This window comes from Bos grunniens, chromosome X (assembly GCF_055505025.1).
Source record: "Bos grunniens cultivar Pamir isolate PY7600 chromosome X, Bosgru_T2T1.0, whole genome shotgun sequence".
Taxonomy (NCBI): Eukaryota; Metazoa; Chordata; class Mammalia; order Artiodactyla; family Bovidae; genus Bos; species Bos grunniens.
Window position 1 is genome coordinate 52,396,002 of NC_141194.1, and position 20,493 is coordinate 52,416,494.

The window sequence follows — 20,493 nt, forward strand, 5'->3', positions numbered from 1 at the left end:
TATTTGTCTTTCTCCTTCTGACTTACTTCTGTCTGTATAACAGGCTCCAGGTTCATCCACCACATTAGCACTGATTCAAATGTGTTCCTTTTTATAGCTGAGTAATGTTCCATTGTGTGTATGTACCACAACTTCCTTATCCATTCATCTGCCATTGGACATCTAGGTTCCTTCCCTGTCCTAGCTATTGTAAATAGTGCTGCTGTGAACATTGGGGTACATGTGTCTGTTTCACTCCTGGTTTCCTCAGGGTGGTATGCCCAGCATGGGATTGCTGGGTCTTGTGGCAGTTCTATTCCCAGTTTTTAAGGAATCTCCGATCTGTTCTCCTCTCCACAGTGGCTGTACCGCTTTACATTCCCACCAACGGTGGAAGAAGGTTCCCTTTTCTCCACACCATCTCCAGCATTTATTGTTTGTAGACTTTTTGATGATGGCCATTCTGACCTGTGTGAGATGATACCTCATTGTGGTTTTGATTTGCAGTTTTCTAATAATGAGTGATCTTGAGCATCTCTTCATGTGTTTGGTAGCCATCTGTATGTCTTTGGAGAAATGTCTGTTCAGGTCTCTTGTCCACTTTTTATGGGGTTGTTCGTTTTTCTGGTATTGAGCCGCATGAGCTGCTTGTATATTTTGGAGATTCATTCTTTGACAGTTGTTTCATTTGCTATTATTTCCTCCCGTTCTGAGGGCTGTCTTTTCACCTTGCTTATAGTTTCCTTCGTTGTGCAAAAGTATTTTAGTTAAATTTGGCCCCTTTTGTTTATTTGTGTTTTTATTTCCATTTCTCTGGGAGGTGGGTCATAGAGGATCTTGCTGTGATTTATGTCAGAGGGTGTTGTGCCTATGGTTTCCTCTTAAGAGTTTTATAGTTTTTGGTCTTACATTTAGGTCTTTAATGCATTTTGAGTTTATTTTTGTGTATGGTGTTAGAAAGTCTTCCAGTTTCTTTCTTTTACCCGTAGTTGAGCATTTTCCCAGCATCACGTGTTGAAGAGACTTTGTTTACGCCATTGTGTATTTGTGCCTCCTTTGTCAAAGATAACGTGTGCATAGGTGTGTGGATTTACCTCTGGGTTCTCTGTCTTGTTCCATTGATCTATACTTCTGTCTTTGTGCCAGTACCATACTATCTTGAAGACTGTAGCTTTGTAGTATAGTCTGAAGTCAGGAAGGTTGATTCCTCCAGTTCCATTCTTCTTTCTCAAGATTGCTTTGGGTATTTGGAATCTTTAGTGTTTCCATACAAAGTGTGAAATTATTTGTTCTAGTTCTGTGAAAAAATACCTTTGCTAGTTTGATCGGGATTGTGATGAATCTAGATTGCTTTGGGTAGTAGATTCATTTTCACTGTACTGATTCTTCCAATCCAAGACCGTGGTACATTTCTCCATCCATTTGTGTCATCTTTGATTTCTTTCATCAGTTTGTTTTTATAGGTCTCTATATACAGGTCTTTTGTTTATTTATGTAAATTTATTCCTAAGTATTTTATTCTTTTCATTGCAATGGTGAATGGGATTATTTCCTTAATTACTCTTTCTGATTTTTCCTTATTAATTTATAGGAATGCGAGGGGTTTCTGTGTATTAATTTTATATGGCAGGCACATTCTTAACCACCAGACCACCAGGGAATTCCTGGCCTGCTTGTCTTTGGGTGTGCAGCTATCTGAGCTGTGACACACGGAGTGATTCCAGTGATGACCACCACAACCAGGACACAGGACATGTCCATCACCCTAAAAACGCCCAGGTGCTGCCCCTTTCTGGTTTCCCCTCCCACACCCCAACCCCTGGCACAAGGATCTGTCCTCCTTCAGTATATTTTGTCCTCTGCAATTTTAAAATTTCTTATGTATTCTGAATAGAAGACCTTTCTCAGATCTGTGCTTCACAAACGTCTTTCCCCTAATAACAAATAGCTTCCCTTTTCATTACAGGAGACATGAGTGATGAAATGTACTTTTCCTCCCCACACTCAGAGCCCAATGTTGTGTAGCCAGCAAGTGCCTGTGAGATTCTTCAGAAGTGAAAATAAATTCTTCTGTCAGTCTGTGCTCTCAGATAGCCCCCGGAACTATATTTCTGCAGAAACCCACGAGTCTTCTGCAGACAGAGGCACTTGAGAACAGGTATATTTATTGGAGTCTGAACTGGTCATCTCATCAAAGAGCTTCAGAGCTCAACCCATCTTTCAGAACTTGTCTCCCAGCTCCAAGGTAGCTTTTCTTCTTGAAACTCAGAGGCATGAATTTAGTCAGTGTGGGCATGTTAAGCAGGGCTAACATGGCATTTCAAGGTTGTTCATCCTTTACCAGATATCAGATCACATTCAATATATTTCTTTCTGTCACCTTATTTACTCATCCTTCAAAGACCCATCATTTTGGAAGATTTCAATCCTACTTGATGAGGTGAGAAAGCAGAGGACATGGAAGTTAGGGGGATTGCTCAGAGTCACATAGGCTGCCAGAGGAAAAGTCACCCACGAACCTCAGCATCCTCCATTCAGAGCCTCTGCTCTTTATTTCTTCAGTAAAGTTGCCATGCGTGTGTGCATGCTGTCACATTATCCGTGTCCAACTCTTTGCAACCACATGATGGTAGCCCACCAGGCTCCTCTGTCCATGGGGTTTTCCAGGCAAGAATACTGTAGTGGGTTGCCATGCCCTCCTCCATGGGATCTTCCCAACCCAGGAGTCCAACCCACGCCTCTTGCAGCTCCAGCATTGCAGGGGGATGCTTTACCGCTGAGCCACTGGGGAGGCCCAAATTTCACATATGATATTATATTTGTTTCAAGTGCACAACAGAGTGATTCCATATTTTTAAACATTATGAACTGAATTGCTATGATAAGTTTGATTACCATGTGTGACTACAGAGATTTCTTACAAGATTATTGACTATATTTCCTGTATGTACATTCCATTCCCATGACTTATTTTATAACTGGAAGTTTGTATCTCCTAATCCCTTCCCTGTTTTACACATCCCCCTACTCCCTCCTCCTCTGGTAACCACCAGTTTGTTCTCTGTGTCTCTGAATCTATTTCTGTCTTGTTTCCCGTGTTCTCTTATTTTATTTCTGAGGTTCCACATGTAAATAAAACTGCGTGGTATTTGTCTTTCTCTGTGTGCCTAGTTGGCATAACACCCTCTAGGTCCATCCATGTTGTTGACAGTGACAAGATTTCATTCTTTTTTTATTGCTGAGTAATATTCCACTGAGTGTGTGTGTGTGTGTGTGTGTACCATTTCTTCCTTTTTGACTCATCTATCGATGGGCACTTAGGTTCCTTCCATATCTTGGCTCCCCTTGGCTGTAAATAACGCTTCAGTGAACAGAGGCGCACATATATCTTTTGTGACTAGTGTTTCTTCTATTCTTAAGAAATATACTGAGAAGTGGAACTGCTGGATCATATGGTAGTTCTTGTTTTCAGTTTTTGAGGAAACCCTCATTGTCTCCATAGTGGCTGCACCGATATACATTTCGACCAACACCCCACGAGGATTTCCTTTTGTCTACATCCTCCCCAACATTTCTTACTTGTTGTCTTTTTGAAAACAGCTACTTAACAGGTTGAGGAAGTACTTCACTGTGGTCGTGATTTTCTAATCCCTGAGGAGGAGATGTGGAGCATCTTTTCATATGTCTATTAGCCATCCATATCTCTTCTTTGCAGAAATATCTATTCAGTGCTTTGCCCCATTTTAAAATCGGGTTTTGGGTGTTTTTCCCAATACATTCTATGAGTCCTTTAGCTGTTTTGGATATCTACTTGTTTTCCGATGTATATCACTTGCTCATATCTTCTCCCACTCAGCAGGTTGCTTTTTTCTTTTGTTGACATTTTCCCTTGCTGTGTAAAAGCTTTTTAGTTTGATGAACTCCCATTGGTTTATTTTTGCTTTTGTTGCTCTTGCCTGAGGAGACATGTCAAAAAAACTATTGCTAAGACCTATGTCAAAGAGCGTACTGCCTACGTCTTCTTCTAGGATCTTTGTGGTTTAAGGTCTAACAATTTCGTCTTTAATCTTCTGTTGTTGTGGTTTATTTTTGAATGTTGTGTAAGAAAGGGGTCCAGGTTTCCATAACCATTTATTGAAGAGACAGCATTTTCCGTGATGGATGTTCTTGGCTCCTTTGTCATAGACTAATAGGCCATATGAGCACAGGTCTATTTCTGACAGAGCATGCCCAACTGTACCCTCCGTAAAGGCTGGGGTGAAGTAAGAAGACCCGGTGACTCCAGTGTCCGTCCACAGCTGGTGGCACACCAAGTCTGGATAAGGTACGTCATTGATGCTAGCCACAGTGCACTGGGGCAGGGATGGTCATCCCCGCCTGGCACAAGTTCCCCAGGGTGGGATGCGATGGGCTCACTCCAGCAGCCAACCCAGGTCGATCCTGCCATCCACAGTCCCTCATTTAGCCAATCATGAAGGTTTTCACTGTATATGTTACATCCCCTCCATGCCGTGCCAGGCTGGCTGTTGAGACAGGGAGGTGAGGAGGAATTGCATGGCCAGTCCCTGCCCTTGAGAGTTGAGTCATTGAGCAGAGAGGAGATCTGACACCCTTAGATGAGCTGCCGAGTGCATCACTGATCCCCTGTGAGGCTGCGTTGCTAGGAGACGAGAAGACTGTCAAGGATCAGGGTAGATAAGTGGCCATGGCAGGGAAGGGGACAGGGTACTCTGGGTCCTTGCTGTGCCAGTCCCAACTGCAGAATTACCCACAGCCTGTATGAGGGCGCCCGGAGGATGGATAGGCGGTTGTAAATGAAGATATCAGCTGTGCCACCCCCTCCCCACCTCAAAGCCTGTATCCCCCACCTGCCCATTGCGTGTTGGTGATCTGGGGGTCACTTCTGAGCAGCATACTCTCCCCAGTTACAGAGTAGGAGCCAGAATCCTGTGATGTGCAGAGATGTCCAGCACGTCAAATTCTAGGCCAGAGACCAAGCCATAGGAACCAACAGGCCAGAGAACACTGGATGGGAGTTGGGTTAAAGGCAGTGGCCAAATAACAAATCTGAATGTACCTGTAGCAAGCAACGATATTGAACCATTCATTTAAAGACCTTCCCACAGAGGGAAGTCCTGGGCCTCCTGGTTTCATCAGTGAAATCTATCAAAGGTTTAAAGAAGAAATAGCACCCATCCTTCACAGATTCTTCCTGAATAGACAGGAGGGAGGAGGGAACATTTCCTCATTCATCCTATAAGCACAGTATTACCCCAGTACCAAAGCCAGACTTGCCATCACCAGAAAGCTACAGACCCATATCTATCATGAATAGCGATGCATACACCCTCAACACAGTACCTGCAAGCCAAATCGAGAAACATTTTGCAAAGGGCTGTGCGAGATCTTTCCCAGGACGGCAGTATTGAACCAACACTCAACTTCAGTTACGGGAAACAGCGTATTGATGTAATGAAGGACGGAAACCACCTGCCATCTTGACAGACAAAGAAAAAGCACTTGACACAGTTCAAGACCCATTCATGACAAATAAGTAAATAACTAAATCAATAAACACGGTCAACCATCTCGGGATAGAAGGGGTCGTCGTTGCCGTGTGAAGAACATCCGTGAGAAACATCCGGCTCTCGTCACATCACATCTAGTAGAGTCTGAGTGAATGCTTGCCTCTTGAGATCCAGACCAGGACAGGAGGTCTGCTTCAACCACCTCTATTCCACACTGACTGAAGGGTAGCCTGTGCACCGTGCAAAAGAAGAAATGAAATCATGGAGAAATGAGAAATGAAACCCATGTCCACACAAATACTCGTCCTTACATGTCTTTCACAGCAGCACTGTCTGTATTCTCCTAATAGTGGAGCAGCCTAAAGGTTTGTCAGCTGGAGAGTGGTAAACAGAGTATTCTTAGCCATTCAGTGGAAGAGCACAGATGGATGAAAAGTGATGAACTTCTGCTTTCTGCTGCCTCATGGGTGAGCCTCCAAAGCACTGTGCTAAGTGAAAGAAACCAGACACAAAAGGCCACTTCCTGCAGGAGTCCATTGATGTGAAATGCCCACAAAGGGCAAATCTACAGAGACAGAAATTAGACGAGAGGATGCTTGGGCCTGCAGGTCCTCTTGGGGATCAACTGCTGATGGGTACATGGACGCTTTTTGTGGTGCTGGCAGTGTTCCACAAGTGCACTGTGGTGGTGGTTGCACCAGTGTGTGAAGTTATTAAAGACACTGCACTGGATGCATTGAATGGCTGTGATTTGTGGTGTGTAACTATACCTCAGTGAAGCAGTTTAGGAAGGTAATGCAGATGTCCAAGTGAGACATGTGGGAAAAGATATGCCATTGCTTTTGTAACAACGAGGAGTGCCCTGCTCCTTCCACGTTCTGGGTCTGGCTAACCCCACATGTGCTAGATGCTCCCTCCAGAGACAGTCGCTGTGCACGTCAGGACAGAATCCCCAGTGAGCACACGTCTAGTGTGTCTTTGTGTTTACGCACAGGCGCCCATTGTGTGACCACAAGTCAGTGGCTCTGGACAGGCTCCTAGAACCCACCCTGCATCTGAAATTCTACTTAATTGTTTTCCCATCCTTCTCAAATCACGTGGACCCAGCCTCCGTTTCCCAGATTCAGTCACGGATCTCAGCCATTAGCTCCAACCTCTGGTCACAGGAATACCTGTTAACCTGGTATGATGGCCCCTTCCTGACCTCAGCAACCCAGGAGGGATGCTCAGCAGAGCAGTAACCGAGACAACGGAACTCCATCCATCCTCCTTCTGCCGGCAGGACTGAGGTGTGTTCCCTCCCATCCATCTATCTGCCTGAGTGTCTGGTAAGGAAGGGGACTTGGGGGCATAACACACCACTGAGTCATTGAAATTGTTCTAAATATGGCTGTGAATAAATATGTCAAAATACCGCTCAGAAGGGAAGACACAATATTTTTAAAAAATTTGCTTTAGTAGGAAACATGGCTCTTCAGTTCAGGATTCTATTTAAAACCAGGACGGGTAAAGCATCATGCGATTGTGCTTCTCAACCTAAACTATGCCTCAAATCTCCCCTGGAGAGGCTTTAGAAGAGCTGATGCTGGCAGGACATCCACAGAGGGTCTGAAGTAGTAGGTCTGGAGTGTGGCCCTGGTGTGAGCATTATCTGAAAAAGTTCTCTTATGAAAGCCGAGCTTGCAGCTGTGGAAACTGAACCCTTTCTTACAGGAGGAAATCGAAGATCAAAAATTTGCGACTCCTCTCTACAGCGAAAGCATGTTTTCATCATGACCCGCTATACTTGACAGCTATCTTAGGCTGAGGAAAGGGACAACTTGCCCAAATTAATACTGGTTTGAAAACTGACCTTGTGCTTGCTCTGCTGAGTGTTCCTGAATCCAAAGTTTTACAGTTGAAACCCTGCTGTTGTTAGTGAAACTCAGTATGTTTTAGTTCTTGTCAGGATCCCTTGTGCCTAGTTAGTTGAATACATTTCTAAAACACTGTGGAGATAACGTCATTCGGCAGATCAAAATAGTGCACCAAAGATTAAAGATGGCTGAGAATTGTAGCTGCTGATGTTGATGTATGAGGATCAGCTGTCAGCATATCTGCTGCCTGTGCTCAGTTGCCGTTTTGAACTGTTTCCTGTGTTATCAAATTAACTCCTGTGCTCAGATGAAGACCAAATCGGAACGGGATGCTTTTGGGAAAAATACAGTTAAGCAATCCCTTGTTTGGTGCACACCCATGAAGACCCACCTCCCTAAACGTTCCTTAGGGATCTCTTCCAGATATTCTTTGGCACATTCCCCAGCGATGGGCTTGCACTGCTGTGTCCTGACTCACCGTCTTGTTAAAGACAGGGCTTTCAACCTCTCAGGTGCATTACAGCACCCGGGTTCTCTCGGAGATCCAAAAGAGGGTGAAGGCCCGTGCTCAGGACACCTTCAGAGCGTGTCTGCAGGAACAGGGTGTCTCAGAGGAACTCGTCCCCACCTGTGGCAACAGGAAGATCTCGCGTCAGCCTTTTCCAGAGGAGCTCCAGGGGAGTCATGGCACAGTGAAGATCACAGCCAGCAGCATGCCCGGGATTGTGGTTTAAGGAACTGGGTGGATGGCAGTGCCCATCCATGAGACAGGAAACGTTGGCCTGGGGTACTAGCAGGCCTGCAGGGCTTATGGGACAACTGAGTGCAGATGCCCCATACATCTCCTCCTGTGGGGAATCTGGGGCCCAGCTGAGACGTTCTAGGTAGATTTAGTGATAGGAAAAGCCAACAGCATACAGGGGGATACTGATAAAAACAAGTCAGATGGGTAAAAGCTCTGGATGGCATCACTGACTCAGTGGACATGAGTCTGAGCAAGCACTGGGAGATGGTGAAGGACAGGGAAGTCTCCTGACGTGCTGCATGCAGAATGGGGTCACAAAGAGTCTGACATGGCCGACTGACTGAAAACCAACCGTAACATATTTATTACAATGAGATACTAAATGAAAGGGGGCGGGGAGGGAAACTACATAGAAAACAACTCATCCACTCTATCAAGATTATGACATGATAACACATTTATAATGCAAAGCACTTGGAAGTAATCAGCTGTTACTGAGTACAAGTTGCTCAGCTCACTGCAAGGTGAATCAAGAAGGGAATTTAATCCAGAGTCGACTGACAGAGAAGAGGTCAGGGTAGTGACCCAAAATAACCATCTTGTTGGGGCCAGGTTAGACACGACCCGGACAGCAGGGATCAAGTCCCTCAGTGGAAAGTTCCAAGCAGTTTTGGGGAGAAATCTCCCAGCGGACGCAGGCTGGGAGACTGGCACTGACCTCACTGCTCCCCGGGGCAGGCCCAGAACCAGCCCTCAGCAACCCCGGATATTCCTGGACCTCCTGACTTCTTGCCCGCCTCGCTGTGGTTCTGTGGGCGGGTCGAGCGGAACTCGCGCGGTCCAGGGGCGGTTGGCCCGGGCCCCTTCGAGAGGTTCCCTTTCTTTCTCTGGTCCTCAGGGGCACCCCCCATAAGTCCTCTGCCCGAAAACCGAGCGGGAAGGATCGATTTTCTTCCGGGCTTGCTGGCAGTTTGGTTTCTGTGGTCTGCAGGGGGCAGTGTTGCTCCGCGGAGCTGCTTGCCCGTTTCTCCCCCGCCCGTCCGGTTTGAAAAAAGGTCTCAAAGCCTTTTGTGGTAATCAGCGGCGGATTTTCTTTCTGTGCTTGTGCCGGTTGGCTGGCTCGAAGTGCTGAGGCAAATGCTGAGACACACATTAAGCAAACTGACAAGTTAACAACAGAGAGAAAATGTTAAGCAGGTCAAGGGAAAAGTAGCAAATAACATCGGAGGGAATCCTAATAAGATGAGGAGCTGATTTCTCAGCAGAAACTCTGCAGGCCAGAAGGGCGTGGCATGATGTATTTAAAGTGGTGAAAGGGAAAAACCTACAATCAAAAATACTCTACCAAGCAAGGCTCTTCTTTCAGATTCAACAGAGTAATCAAAACACAGGCAAAGGCTCAGAATTCAACAGTACCACACCAGCTTTACAACAAAGACTCATGTAACATCTCTAGGCAAGAACAGAAAGACCAATGGAACACAATAGGAAACCCTGAGATAGACCTATGCACCTGTGGGGCACCTCATCTATACCCAAGGAGGTAAGAATGTACAATGGAGAAAAGACAGCATCTTCAGTAAGTGGTGCTGTGAAAATTAGACAGTAAGATATAAAAGAATGAAATTAGAATACTTCCTAACACCACAGGGGCGGGGGGGGGACTCAAAATCAATTAAAGACCAAATGTAAGGCCAGATACTATAAAACTCTTAGAGGAACACATGGGCAGAACACTCTAACAAAAAATTTAGCAACATTCTCTTTCCATTAAAGGAAATAAAATAAAAATAAAGAAATGGGACCTAATTATACTTACAGTATTTTACACAGCAAGTTCAGTTCAGTTCAGTCGCTTAGTCGAGTCTGACTCTTTTACACAGTACCACACCAGACTAATTTCTCTGAGCCTTTCCTATGTTTTCCTCTAAGAATTTTATAGTATCTGGCCTTACATTTGGTCTTTAATTGATTTTGAGGGTTTTTTTTTCCCCCTCTTTTGTGTTAGGAAGTATTCTAATTTCATTCTTTTACATGTTACTGTCTAATTTTCACAGCACCACTTATTGAAGATGCTGTCTTTTCTCCATTGTACATTCTTACCTCCTTGGGTATAGATGAAGTGCCCCATAGGTGCATGGGTCTATCTCTGGGCTTCCTATTGTGTTCCATTGGTCTTTCTTTTTGTTCTTGCCTAGAGTACTCTTGCCTGGAAAATCCATGGACAGAGGAGCCAGGTAGGCTGCAGTTCATGGGGTCGCTAAGAGTCGAACAGACTGAGCGACTTCACTGTCACTTTTTCCTTTCATGCATTGGAGAAGGAAATGGCAACCCATTCCAGTGTTCTTGCCTGGAGAATTCCAGGGACGGGGGAGCCTGGTGGGCTACCATCTATGGGGTCGCACAGAGTTGGACAGGACTGAAGCGATTTAGCAGCCGCAGCAGCAGAGATGTTACATGAGTCTTTGTTGTAAAGCTGGTGTGGTACTGTTGAATTCTGAGCCTTTGCCTGTGTTTTGATTACTCTGTTGAATCTGAAAGAAGAGCCTTGCTTGGTAGAGTATTTTTGATTGTAGGTTTTTCCCTTTCACCACTTCAAATACATCATGCCACGCCCTTCTGGCCTGCAGAGTTTCTGCTGAGAAATCAGCTCCTCATCTTATTAGGATTCCCTCCGATGTTATTTGCTACTTTTCCCTTGACCTGCTTAACATTTTCTCTCTGTTGTTAACTTGTCAGTTTGCTTAATGTGTGTCTCAGCATTTGCCTCAGCACTTCGAGCCAGCCAACCGGCACAAGCACAGAAAGAAAATCCGCCGCTGATTACCACAAAAGGCTTTGAGACCTTTTTTCAAACCGGACGGGCGGGGGAGAAACGGGAAGCAGCTCCGCGGAGCAACACTGCCCCCTGCAGACCACAGAAACCAAACTGCCAGCAAGCCCGGAAGAAAATCGATCCTTCCCGCTCGGTTTTCGGGCAGAGGACTTATGGGGGGTGCCCCTGAGGACCAGAGAAAGAAAGGGAACCTCTCGAAGGGGCCCGGGCCAACCGCCCCTGGACCGCGCGAGTTCCGCTCGACCCGCCCACAGAACCACAGCGAGGCGGGCAAGAAGTCAGGAGGTCCAGGAATATCCGGGGTTGCTGAGGGCTGGTTCTGGGCCTGCCCCGGGGAAGAGTGAGGTCAGTGCCAGTCTCCCAGCCTGTGTCTGCTGGGAGATTTCTCCCGGAAACTGCTTGCAACTCTCCACTGAAGGACTTGATCCGTGATGTCTGGGTCCTGTCCAACCTGGCCCCAACAAGATGGTTATTTGGGGTCACTACCCTGACCTCTTTTCTGTCAGTCGACTCTGCCCTCTTCTCTGTCAGGCGACTCTGGATTAAAGTCCTTTCCTGACCCACCTTGCAGTGAGCTGAGCAACTTGTACTCAGTAACAGCTGATTACTTCCAGGTGCTTTGCATTATAAATGTGTTATCATGTCATAATCTTGATAGAGTGGATGAGTCGTTTTCTATGTAGTTTCCCTCTCCACCCCCTTTCATTTAGTATCTCATTGTAATAAATACGTTACTGTTAGTTTTCAGTCTGTCCGCCCTGTCGGACTCTTTGTGACCCCATAACTGCATGCAGCATGTCAGGAGGCTTCCCTGTCCTTCACCATATCCCGGAGCTTGCTCAGACTCCTGTCCATTGAGTCAGTGATGCCATCCAACCATCTTGTCCTCTGTCATTCCCTTTTCCTGCAGTCAGTCTTTGGCAGCATTGCAGGCTGTCTTACCCTCGATCCCAGTGAGCATTTCCTTTCACTCTTCCACTGGGGAGGGGAATGTATCCTGCAAACCAGTGTGCAAGCTACAATGTGACAGCCTTGAGACCTGAACATAGGGACATCTCTGAGGAACCCTGAGAACCTGGAGAGCTGACTCTTCCTCTGTGTGCCACAGGTCCCAAAGGCATAAAGTGAGGGCAGTAGTAGCATTTGCTTCTTGGGTGGTGTCCAGCATCAATTACCCAGCAGGATCTTAGCTCGGCACTTGTGCATGTTATGTTATTATTGTAGGTGGCTCAGATGGTAAGGAGTCAGCCTGCAGTGCAGGATAGCCAGATTCAATGGCTGGGTTGGGAAGATCCTCTGGAGAAGGAAATGGCAACCCACTCCATTATTCTTGCCTGGAGAATCCCATGGGCAGAGGAGCCTGGCAGGCTACATTCCAAGGGGTCTTAAAGAATCAGACAGGACTTAGTCACTTTCACTTCCACTTCACGTAATGATTTTGAAGTCAAAGCTCACTGTCATAATAAAGATCTCTTTAAACATACAGGAATTCCTCAACGATCGGAAGCAAGACAAGGGTGACCACTCCGTGGACTATCATTCACTCAGTTCAGTTCAGTCGCTCAGTCGTGTCTGACTGTTTGCGACCCCATGAAGTGCAGTACGCCAGGCCTCCCTGTGCATCACCAACTCCCGGAGTTCACTCAGACTCAAGTCCATCGAGTCAGTGACGCCATCCAGCCATCTCATCCTCTGTCATCCCCTTCTCCTCCTGACCCCAATCCCTCCCATTATCAGTCTTTTCCAATGAGCCAACTCTTCGCATGAGGTGGCCAAAGTACTGGAGTTTCAGCTTTAGCATCATTCCTTCCAAAGCAATCTCAGGGCTGATCTCCTTCAGAATGGACTGGTTCGATCTCCTTGCCTTCCAAGGGACTCTCAAGAATCTTCTCCAACACCACACTTCAAAAGCATCAATTCTTCAGCATTCAGCTTTCTTCACTGTCCAACTCTCACATCCATACATGACTACTGGAAAAACCATAGCCTTGACTAAACGGACGTCTGCTGGCAAAGTAATGTCTCTGCTTTTCAATATGCTATCTAGGTTGGTCATAACTTTTCTTCCAAGGAGTAAGCGTCTTTTAATTTCATGGCTGCAGTGACCATCTGAAGTGATTTTGGAGCCCCCCTCCCAAAAAAAGTCTGACACTGTTTCCACTGTTTCCCCATCTATTTTCCATGAAGTGATGGGACCAGATGCCATGATCTTCGTTTTCTGAATGTTGAGTTTTAAGCCAACTTTTTCACTCTCCCCTTTCACCTTAATCAAGAGGCTTTTTAGTTCCTCTTCACTTTCTGCCATAAGGGTGGTGTCATCTACATATCTGAGGTTATTGATATTTCTCCTGGCAATCTTGATTCCAGCTTGTGCTTCTTCCAGCCCAGCATTTCTCATGATGTACTCTGCATATAAGTTAAATAACCAGGGTGACAATATACAGCCTTGACGTACTCCTTTTCCTATTTGGAACCCGTCTGTTGTTCCATGTCCAGTTCTAACTGTTGCTTCCTGACCTGCATACAAATTTCTCAAGAGGCAGGTCCGATGGTCTGGTATTCCCATATCTTTCAGAATTTTCCACAGTTTATTGTGACGCACACAGTCAAAGGCTTTGCCATAGTCAATAAAGCAGAAACAGATGATTTTCTGGAACTCTCTTGCTTTTTCGATGATCCAGTGGATGTTGGCAGGTTGGTCTCTGGTTCCTCTGCCTTTTCTAAAACCAGCTTGAACATCTGGAAGTTCACGGTTCATGTATTGCTGAACCCTGGCTTGGAGAATTTTGAGCATTACTTTACTAGCATGTGAGATGAGTGCAATTGTGGGGTAGTTTGAGCATACTTTGGCATTGCCTTTGTTTGGGATTGGAATGAAAACTGACCTTTTCCAGTTCTGTGGCCACTGCTGAGTTTTCCAAATTTGCTGGCATAGTGAGTGCAGCACTTTCACAGCATCATCTTTCAGGATTTGAAATAGCTCCACTGGAATTCCATCACCTCCACTAGCTTTGTTCATAGTGATGTTTTCTAAGGCCCACTTGACTTCACATTCCAAGATGTCTGGCTCTAGGTGAGTGAACACACCATCGTGATTATCTGGGTTGTGAAGATCTGTTTTGTACAGATCTTTTGTGTATTCTTGCCACCTCTGCTTAATATCTTCTGCTTCTGTTAGGTCCATACCATTTCTGTCCTTCATCGAGCTCATCTTTGCATGAAATGTTCCCTTGGTATCTCTGATTTTCTTGAAGAGATCCTTAGTCTTTCCCATTCTGTTGTTTTCCTCTATTTCTTTGCATTGATCGCTGAGGAAGGCTTTCTTATCTCTTCTTGCTATTCTTTGAAACTTGCATTCAAATGCTTATATCTTTCCTTTTCACCTTTGTTTTTCACTTCTCTTCTTTTCACAGCTATTTGTAAGGCCTCCCCAGACAGCCATTGTGCTTTTTTGCATTTCTTTTCAATGGGCATGGTCTTCATCCCTGTCTCCTGTACATGTCATGAACCTCAGTCCATAGTTCATCAGGCACTCTATTTATCAGATCTAGTCCCTTAAATCTATTTCTCAATTCCACTGTATAATCATATGCTATGCTAAGTCACTTCAGTCGGGTTCAACTCTGTGTGACCCCATGGACAGCAGCCCACCAGGCTCCCCCGTCCCTGGGATTCTTCAGGCAAGAACACTGGAGTGGGTTGCCATTTCCTTCTCCAATGCATGAAAGTGAAAAGTGAAAGTGAAGTCGCTCAGTGGTGTCGGACTCTTCGTGACCCCATGGACTGCAGCCTACCAGGCTCCTCCATCCATGGGATTTTCCAGGCAAGAGTACTGGAGTGTGGTGCCATTGCCTTTTCCGGTATAATCATAAGGGATTTGATTTAGGTCATACCTGAACGGTCTAGTGGTTTTCCCTACTTTCTTCAATTTCAGTCTGAATTTGGCAATTAGAAGTTCATGATCTGAGCCACAGTCAGCTCCTGGTCTTGTTTCTGTTGACTGTATAGAGCTTCTCCATCTTTGGCTGCAAAGAATATAATCACTATGTCAGCTTATTTTATTGTAATTTTAAGTGTCAATGGGTCCGGTGAAAGTTCTCACAACGGGCTCTCTGAAGGGCTCAGATGTAGATTGAATCAGCCAACTGACACAAGCGGAGAAAAAAACAAAACAAAACAAAACCAGCCACTGCTTGTGGGAAAAGATTTCTTGTCATTTTATTAAAGCGCGAGAGCACAGGAAAAACCGGCCCGGCGACACTGTGGAGCAGCACTGCCACCTGCTGGCCAAAGAAACTAAAACGCCGCAAGCCCGGAAGAAAAGTCATAGTTTCTGCTGGGTTTTCGCGCAGAGGACTGGACAGCGTGGATGCCAAAGTTAAGGGGGAATGCCCGTAAGGACCAGAGAAAGGAAGGGAATCTCTCGACCGGGTCCGGCCAAACCACTCCTGGACAGCGAGCCGTCCGCGGAACCATAGCAACACGGGCTGGAAGTCAGGGTATCCGGGGAGATCCTGAGCTTGGTGGGCGGGGCTGAACTCCGATTGGCTGGCTCTGGGCCTGCGCGCAGCCACCCAGTGAGGCCCGTGCCAGTCTCCTGGCCCTGGTCGGCTGGGAGTTTTCTCTGGGACCGCGTTTCAAACTCTCCACTGAAGAACCTGACCGGTGACGTCCGGGTCCTGTCGCCCACTACCGAAGCCCCCCACGTGCGGGGACGTTACAAGTCCCCTGTCCATTCTCCTCCCTCCCACCCCCGGCCTGTGAACGCGTTCCTCCCGTGGTACACTCACTGTTCTCTCAGGCCTCACTCTTCTGATCCGTCCTCAGTGCCCACGAGGCTCACCCGGTCACCCCGGGAGACTCTCCGTCCTTAGCGATGCTCCCTTCCTCCCCACCCGAGCATCCGTCTGCCCACGGTCCCGCCCCGGGCCTCAGGAAAGACCGCGCCCCTCATGCTGTCCTGTTTCCAGCCTTCCTCCCTGGCATCACCCTCAACATGACGTCCTGTCCTCCAGCTCCTTCGCACTAGTGCCAGTGCACTGATACCACAACTTCTCGGAGACCTCCAGCTCACCGACCACGCGTCCTTTCCCAGCATGCACCAGGCCCTCCTGGATAGGCTGAGCCAGGGCTGGAAGCTGTCCCTGGCAAACACACCTCTCCAGGACAAACACCTCTTGGGCTCCTTGCACCCTCCTGCCTGCCCACTCCCTGCCTGTGTCTGTGCACCTGAGCATCGAGGAGAAAACTTTACAAATTTACAGAAGTATTTTCTCTTGAATCCATGGCGGGAGTAGACCGCTGTTCAGTTTCATGTCACCTAGCTACACTCCTACACTACACACTAGTAACCTTCCTCCATGCTAATGACCACCAGCTCCACCCACTAATAATTCGTGGAGAATACCGAAGCAACCCCGTGGGATTTCTCAAGTTTCCCAGTCCCGATCTGCATGTTTCTGCTCTGGCACTCCGCTGCCTCTCTCCACGCCTGCTCCTGACTGCACCCAGCCCCTCACCTCTGCCAGGGATCCCATGCCTTGCACCTTCTCAGGGACTTTGCACCTGCAGTTATCATTCCTCTCTCCTGAACCAGCACCTGCTCCCTCTACATCGGAGCATTCCACAGCAAAGGGAGAAACCCACCGTCTTCCACCACCCTATTCTGCAGCTACTGGCACATTACCCGTTGCCCTTCAAAGCAAAACTGCTTCAAATTCTGCTGAGATATTCTCTCCTCAGCCCCCTTCCGTGGAGATTTTGTCCCAGTCACTCCACTCTAACTGGTCTTGTCAAGGCCATCATTAATATCCATACTTCCTGATCCCACAGACACTCTTCAGTGCTCATCTTAGCCAACATCTCAGGCACCTTTGGTATATTTGACTCTTGTGTTCTTTATCCCTGTTTTTTTATAGTTCAGGGGTGTGGGGCTTATGTGACAACAGCGTCTCCTAGATGTACTCGACAAGGTACACATTCTACACCTGGATATTGTTTGGAAAGTCTTGGGTCAAATGAAAGACAAGCCAAAGGAAAGAGCGTCCCAGTCACAGCGGGGGAATGGCCCACAGAGGCAGTGGCAGGCAGAGGTGAGAGAGCTCAGACAAGGGAGGTGTGACAAGAAATGAAGAGGAACACCAGGGAAAGGAGGGTTCCACCCCATTCACACTTGGGACTCACAGGGGGCACACTGTACAATGACCCAATGGAGTCTTTGGGCAGAAGGGTGGCTGCAGTTTAGGAATTTCATTTTCTGGAGCTGATCTTGGTTCCTGCTGCGGTGCAGGTGAGATCCAAGGGAGGGCTCTGCATCACCCATGGCAGAAATGTGGAAAAGGACTGAATCCAGATGAAGCCTAAGCAGGCAATGGGCTAGGGGACCTTGCGGCTGAGAATGAGGAGTGGACGTCCCTGCCCGGGGATGGGCTGGACGATCAGACCCAGATTCAGAGGGGTCTGCACATGCCAGAAGGGTGGCTCAGGCTCAGTCAGCCAGGGAGGACTGGGGCACAGAAAGAGGAGGGAGACAAAAATGCAAGTTTCATCACCCCCACCCACGGGTGGTGCAGGTCAGCATCACCAGATGGAGCCAGGAGAGGAGAGCACACCCTGTGAGCACACAGCCCGCTACTTCCAATACCGTGCGTCTTTGGTTCCTTTCAAGCCATGCTTCTTGAAAGTACAGACTCCAGGACCATCCTTATCTGGTTACCTCTCGATTCCTCCGCCATGTGCCCATCCATAGAACATCCCCTTGCTAATGTCTCCCAAGAGCTCCGTGGGCCACACCATAGTACCCAGTGCTGTACTGGCCACAGACACATTCCATTTTCAAAACCACTTTTCCTTGGTCAGAGTCTGTGACAGCAGCCCACCCTGGCTTTCCCCATACCTCTCAGGCCATTACTTCTAAGTCTCCTTATCTGTCCATTTACTTTGATCCCCTCCTAAATCTTGGGCTTTGTTTTCCTCTGGTTTCCAACCTCTGCCCTGTGCTCTTCCACTCGGTACACGATCCTTGGGTGACCACGTCACCCCCCAGAGCTTTTACCCATCTGACTTGTTTTCATCAGTATCCCCGTGTATGCTGTTGGCTTTTCCTATCACTAAATCTACCTAACATCTCAGCTGGGTCCCGGATTCCCCACAGGCCGAGATGTATGGGGCATCTGCACTCAGTTGTTCCATAAGCCCTGCAGGCCTGCTAGTAGCCCCAGGCCAACGTTTCCTGTCTCATGGATGGGCACTGCCATCCACCCAGTTCCTTAAACCACAATCCCGGGCATGCTGCTGGCTGTGATCTTCACTGTGCCATGACTCCCCTGGAGCTGCTCTGGAAAAGGCTGACCCGAGATCCTCCTGTTGCCACAGGTGGGGATGGGTTCCTCTGAGAGGCCCTGTTCCTGCAGACACGCTCTGTAGGTGTCCTGAGCACGGGCCATCACCCTCTTTTGGATCTCCGAGAGAACCCGGGTGCTGTAATGCACCTGAGAGGTTGAAAGCCCTGTCTTTAACAAGACGGTGAGTCAGGACACAGCAGTGCAAGCCCATCGCTGGGCAATGTGCCAAAGAATATCCGGAAGAGATCCCTAAAGAACGTTTAGGGAGGTGGGTCTTCATGCGTGTGCACCAAACAAGGGATTGCTTAACTGTATTTTTCCCAATAAGCATCCCGTTCCAATTTGGTCTTCATCTGAGCCCAGGAGTTAATTTGATAACACAGGAAACAGGTTAAAATGGCAACTGAGCACAGGCAGCAAATACGCTGACAGCAGATCCTCGTACATCAACATCAGAAGCTACACTTCTCAGCCATCTTTAATCTTTGATGCACTATTCTGATCTGTTGAATGAAGTTATCTGCACAGTGTTTTAGAAATGTATTCAACTAACTAGGCACAAGGGATCCTGACAAGAACTAAAACGTACGGAGTTTCACTAACAACAGCAGGGTTTTAACTGTAAAACTTTGGATTCAGAAACACGCAGCAGAGCAAGCACAAGGTCAGTTTTCAAACCAGTATTAATTTGGGCAAGTTGTCCCTTTCCTCAGCCTAAGATAGCTGTCAAGTATAGCGGGTCATGATGAAAACATGCTTTCGCTGTAGAGAGGAGTCGCAAATTTTTGATCTTCGATTTCCTCCTGTAAGAAAGGGTTCAGTTTCCACAGCTGCAAGCTCGGCTTTCATAAGAGAACTTTTTCAGATAATGCTCACACCAGGGCCACACTCCAGACCTACAACTTCAGACCCTCTGTGGATGTCCTGCCAGCATCAGCTCTTCTAAAGCCTCTCCAGGGGAGATTTGAGGCATAGTTCAGGTTGAGAAGCACAATCGCATGATGCTTCACCCGTCCTGGTTTTAAATAGAATCCTGAACTGAAGAGCCATGTTTCCTACTAAAGCAAATTTTTAAAAAATATTGTGTCTTTCCTTCTGAGCGGTATTTTGACAAATTTATTCACAGCCATATTTAGAACAATTTCAATGACTCAGTGGTGTGTTATGCCCCCAAGTCCCCTTCCTTACCAGACACTCAGGCAGATAGATGGATGGGAGGGAACACACCTCAGTCCTGCCGGCAGAAGGAGGATGGATGGAGTTCCGTTGTCTCGGTTACTGCTCTGCTGAGCATCCCTCCTGGGTTGCTGAGGTCAGAAAGGGGCCGTCACACCAGGTTAACAGGTATTTCTGTGACCAGAGGTTGGAGCTAAGGGCTGAGATCCGTGACTGAATCTGGGAAACGGAGGCTGGGTCCACGTGATTTGAGAAGGATGGGAAGCCAACAAAGTAGAATTTCAGATGCAGGGTGGGTCCTGGGAGACTGTCCGGAGCCACTGACTTGTGGTCACACAATGGGTGCCTGTGCGTAAACAAAGAGACAAACTAGACGTGTGCTCACTGGGGATTCCGTCCTGACGTGCACAGCGACTGTCTCTGGAGGGAGCATCTAGCACATGTGGGGGAGGCCGGACCCAGAACGTGGAAGGAGCAGGGGCACTCCTCGTTGTTACAAAAGCAATGGCATATCTTTTCCCACATGTCTCACTTGGACATCTGCAGTACCTTCCTAAACTGCTTTACTGAGGTACAGTTACACACCACAAATCACACCCATCACTTTCAGGGCAGTGACTTTTAGTAACTTCACACAGTGGTGCAACCACCACCACAGTGCAGTTGTGGAACACTGCCAGCACCACTAAAAGGTTCCGTGTACCCATCAGCAGTCGATCCCCAACAGGACCTGCAGGCCCAGGCATCCTCTCATCTAATTTCTGTCTCTGTAGATTTGCCCTTTGTGGGCATTTCACATCAATGGACTCCTGCAGGAAGTGGCCTTTTGTGTCTGGTTTCTTTCACTTAGCACAGTGCTTTGGAGGCTCACCCATGTGGCAGCAGAAAGCAGAAGTTCATCACTTTTCATCCATCTGTGCTCTTCCACTGAATGGCTAAGAATACTCTGTTTACCACTCTCCAGCTGACAGACTTTTAGGCTGCTCCACTATTTGGAGATTACAGACAGTGCTGCTGTGAAAGACATCGA

The 20,493-nt window shown here is 47.3% G+C and overlaps 3 long non-coding RNA genes across 5 annotated transcripts; 2 read left to right on the top strand and 1 right to left on the bottom strand.

The window, feature by feature from the left end:
• Positions 1 to 2,886: 2,886 nt before the first annotated feature.
• Positions 2,887 to 6,248, top strand: LOC147340352 (uncharacterized). Its single transcript, XR_015159366.1, has 2 exons — positions 2,887 to 4,303; positions 4,905 to 6,248. It is a non-coding gene; the product is annotated as an uncharacterized LOC147340352 (long non-coding RNA).
• Positions 5,427 to 15,992, bottom strand: LOC147340353 (uncharacterized). 3 transcript variants are annotated; one of them, XR_015159367.1, is made up of 4 exons: positions 15,735 to 15,992; positions 14,838 to 14,969; positions 7,842 to 7,991; positions 5,427 to 5,737 (listed from the first exon to the last, which is right to left on the bottom strand). It is a non-coding gene; the product is annotated as an uncharacterized LOC147340353 (long non-coding RNA). The 3 variants fall into 3 exon arrangements; XR_015159369.1 differs by lacking the exon at positions 14,838 to 14,969 and having other exon boundaries at positions 15,735 to 15,906; XR_015159368.1 differs by lacking the exons at positions 14,838 to 14,969; positions 15,735 to 15,992 and adding an exon at positions 8,827 to 9,053.
• An 82-nt stretch (positions 15,993 to 16,074) lies between these two features.
• Positions 16,075 to 18,938, top strand: LOC147340354 (uncharacterized). The gene is made up of 2 exons (XR_015159373.1): positions 16,075 to 17,036; positions 18,816 to 18,938. It is a non-coding gene; the product is annotated as an uncharacterized LOC147340354 (long non-coding RNA).
• The last annotated feature ends 1,555 nt before the right edge of the window (positions 18,939 to 20,493 follow it).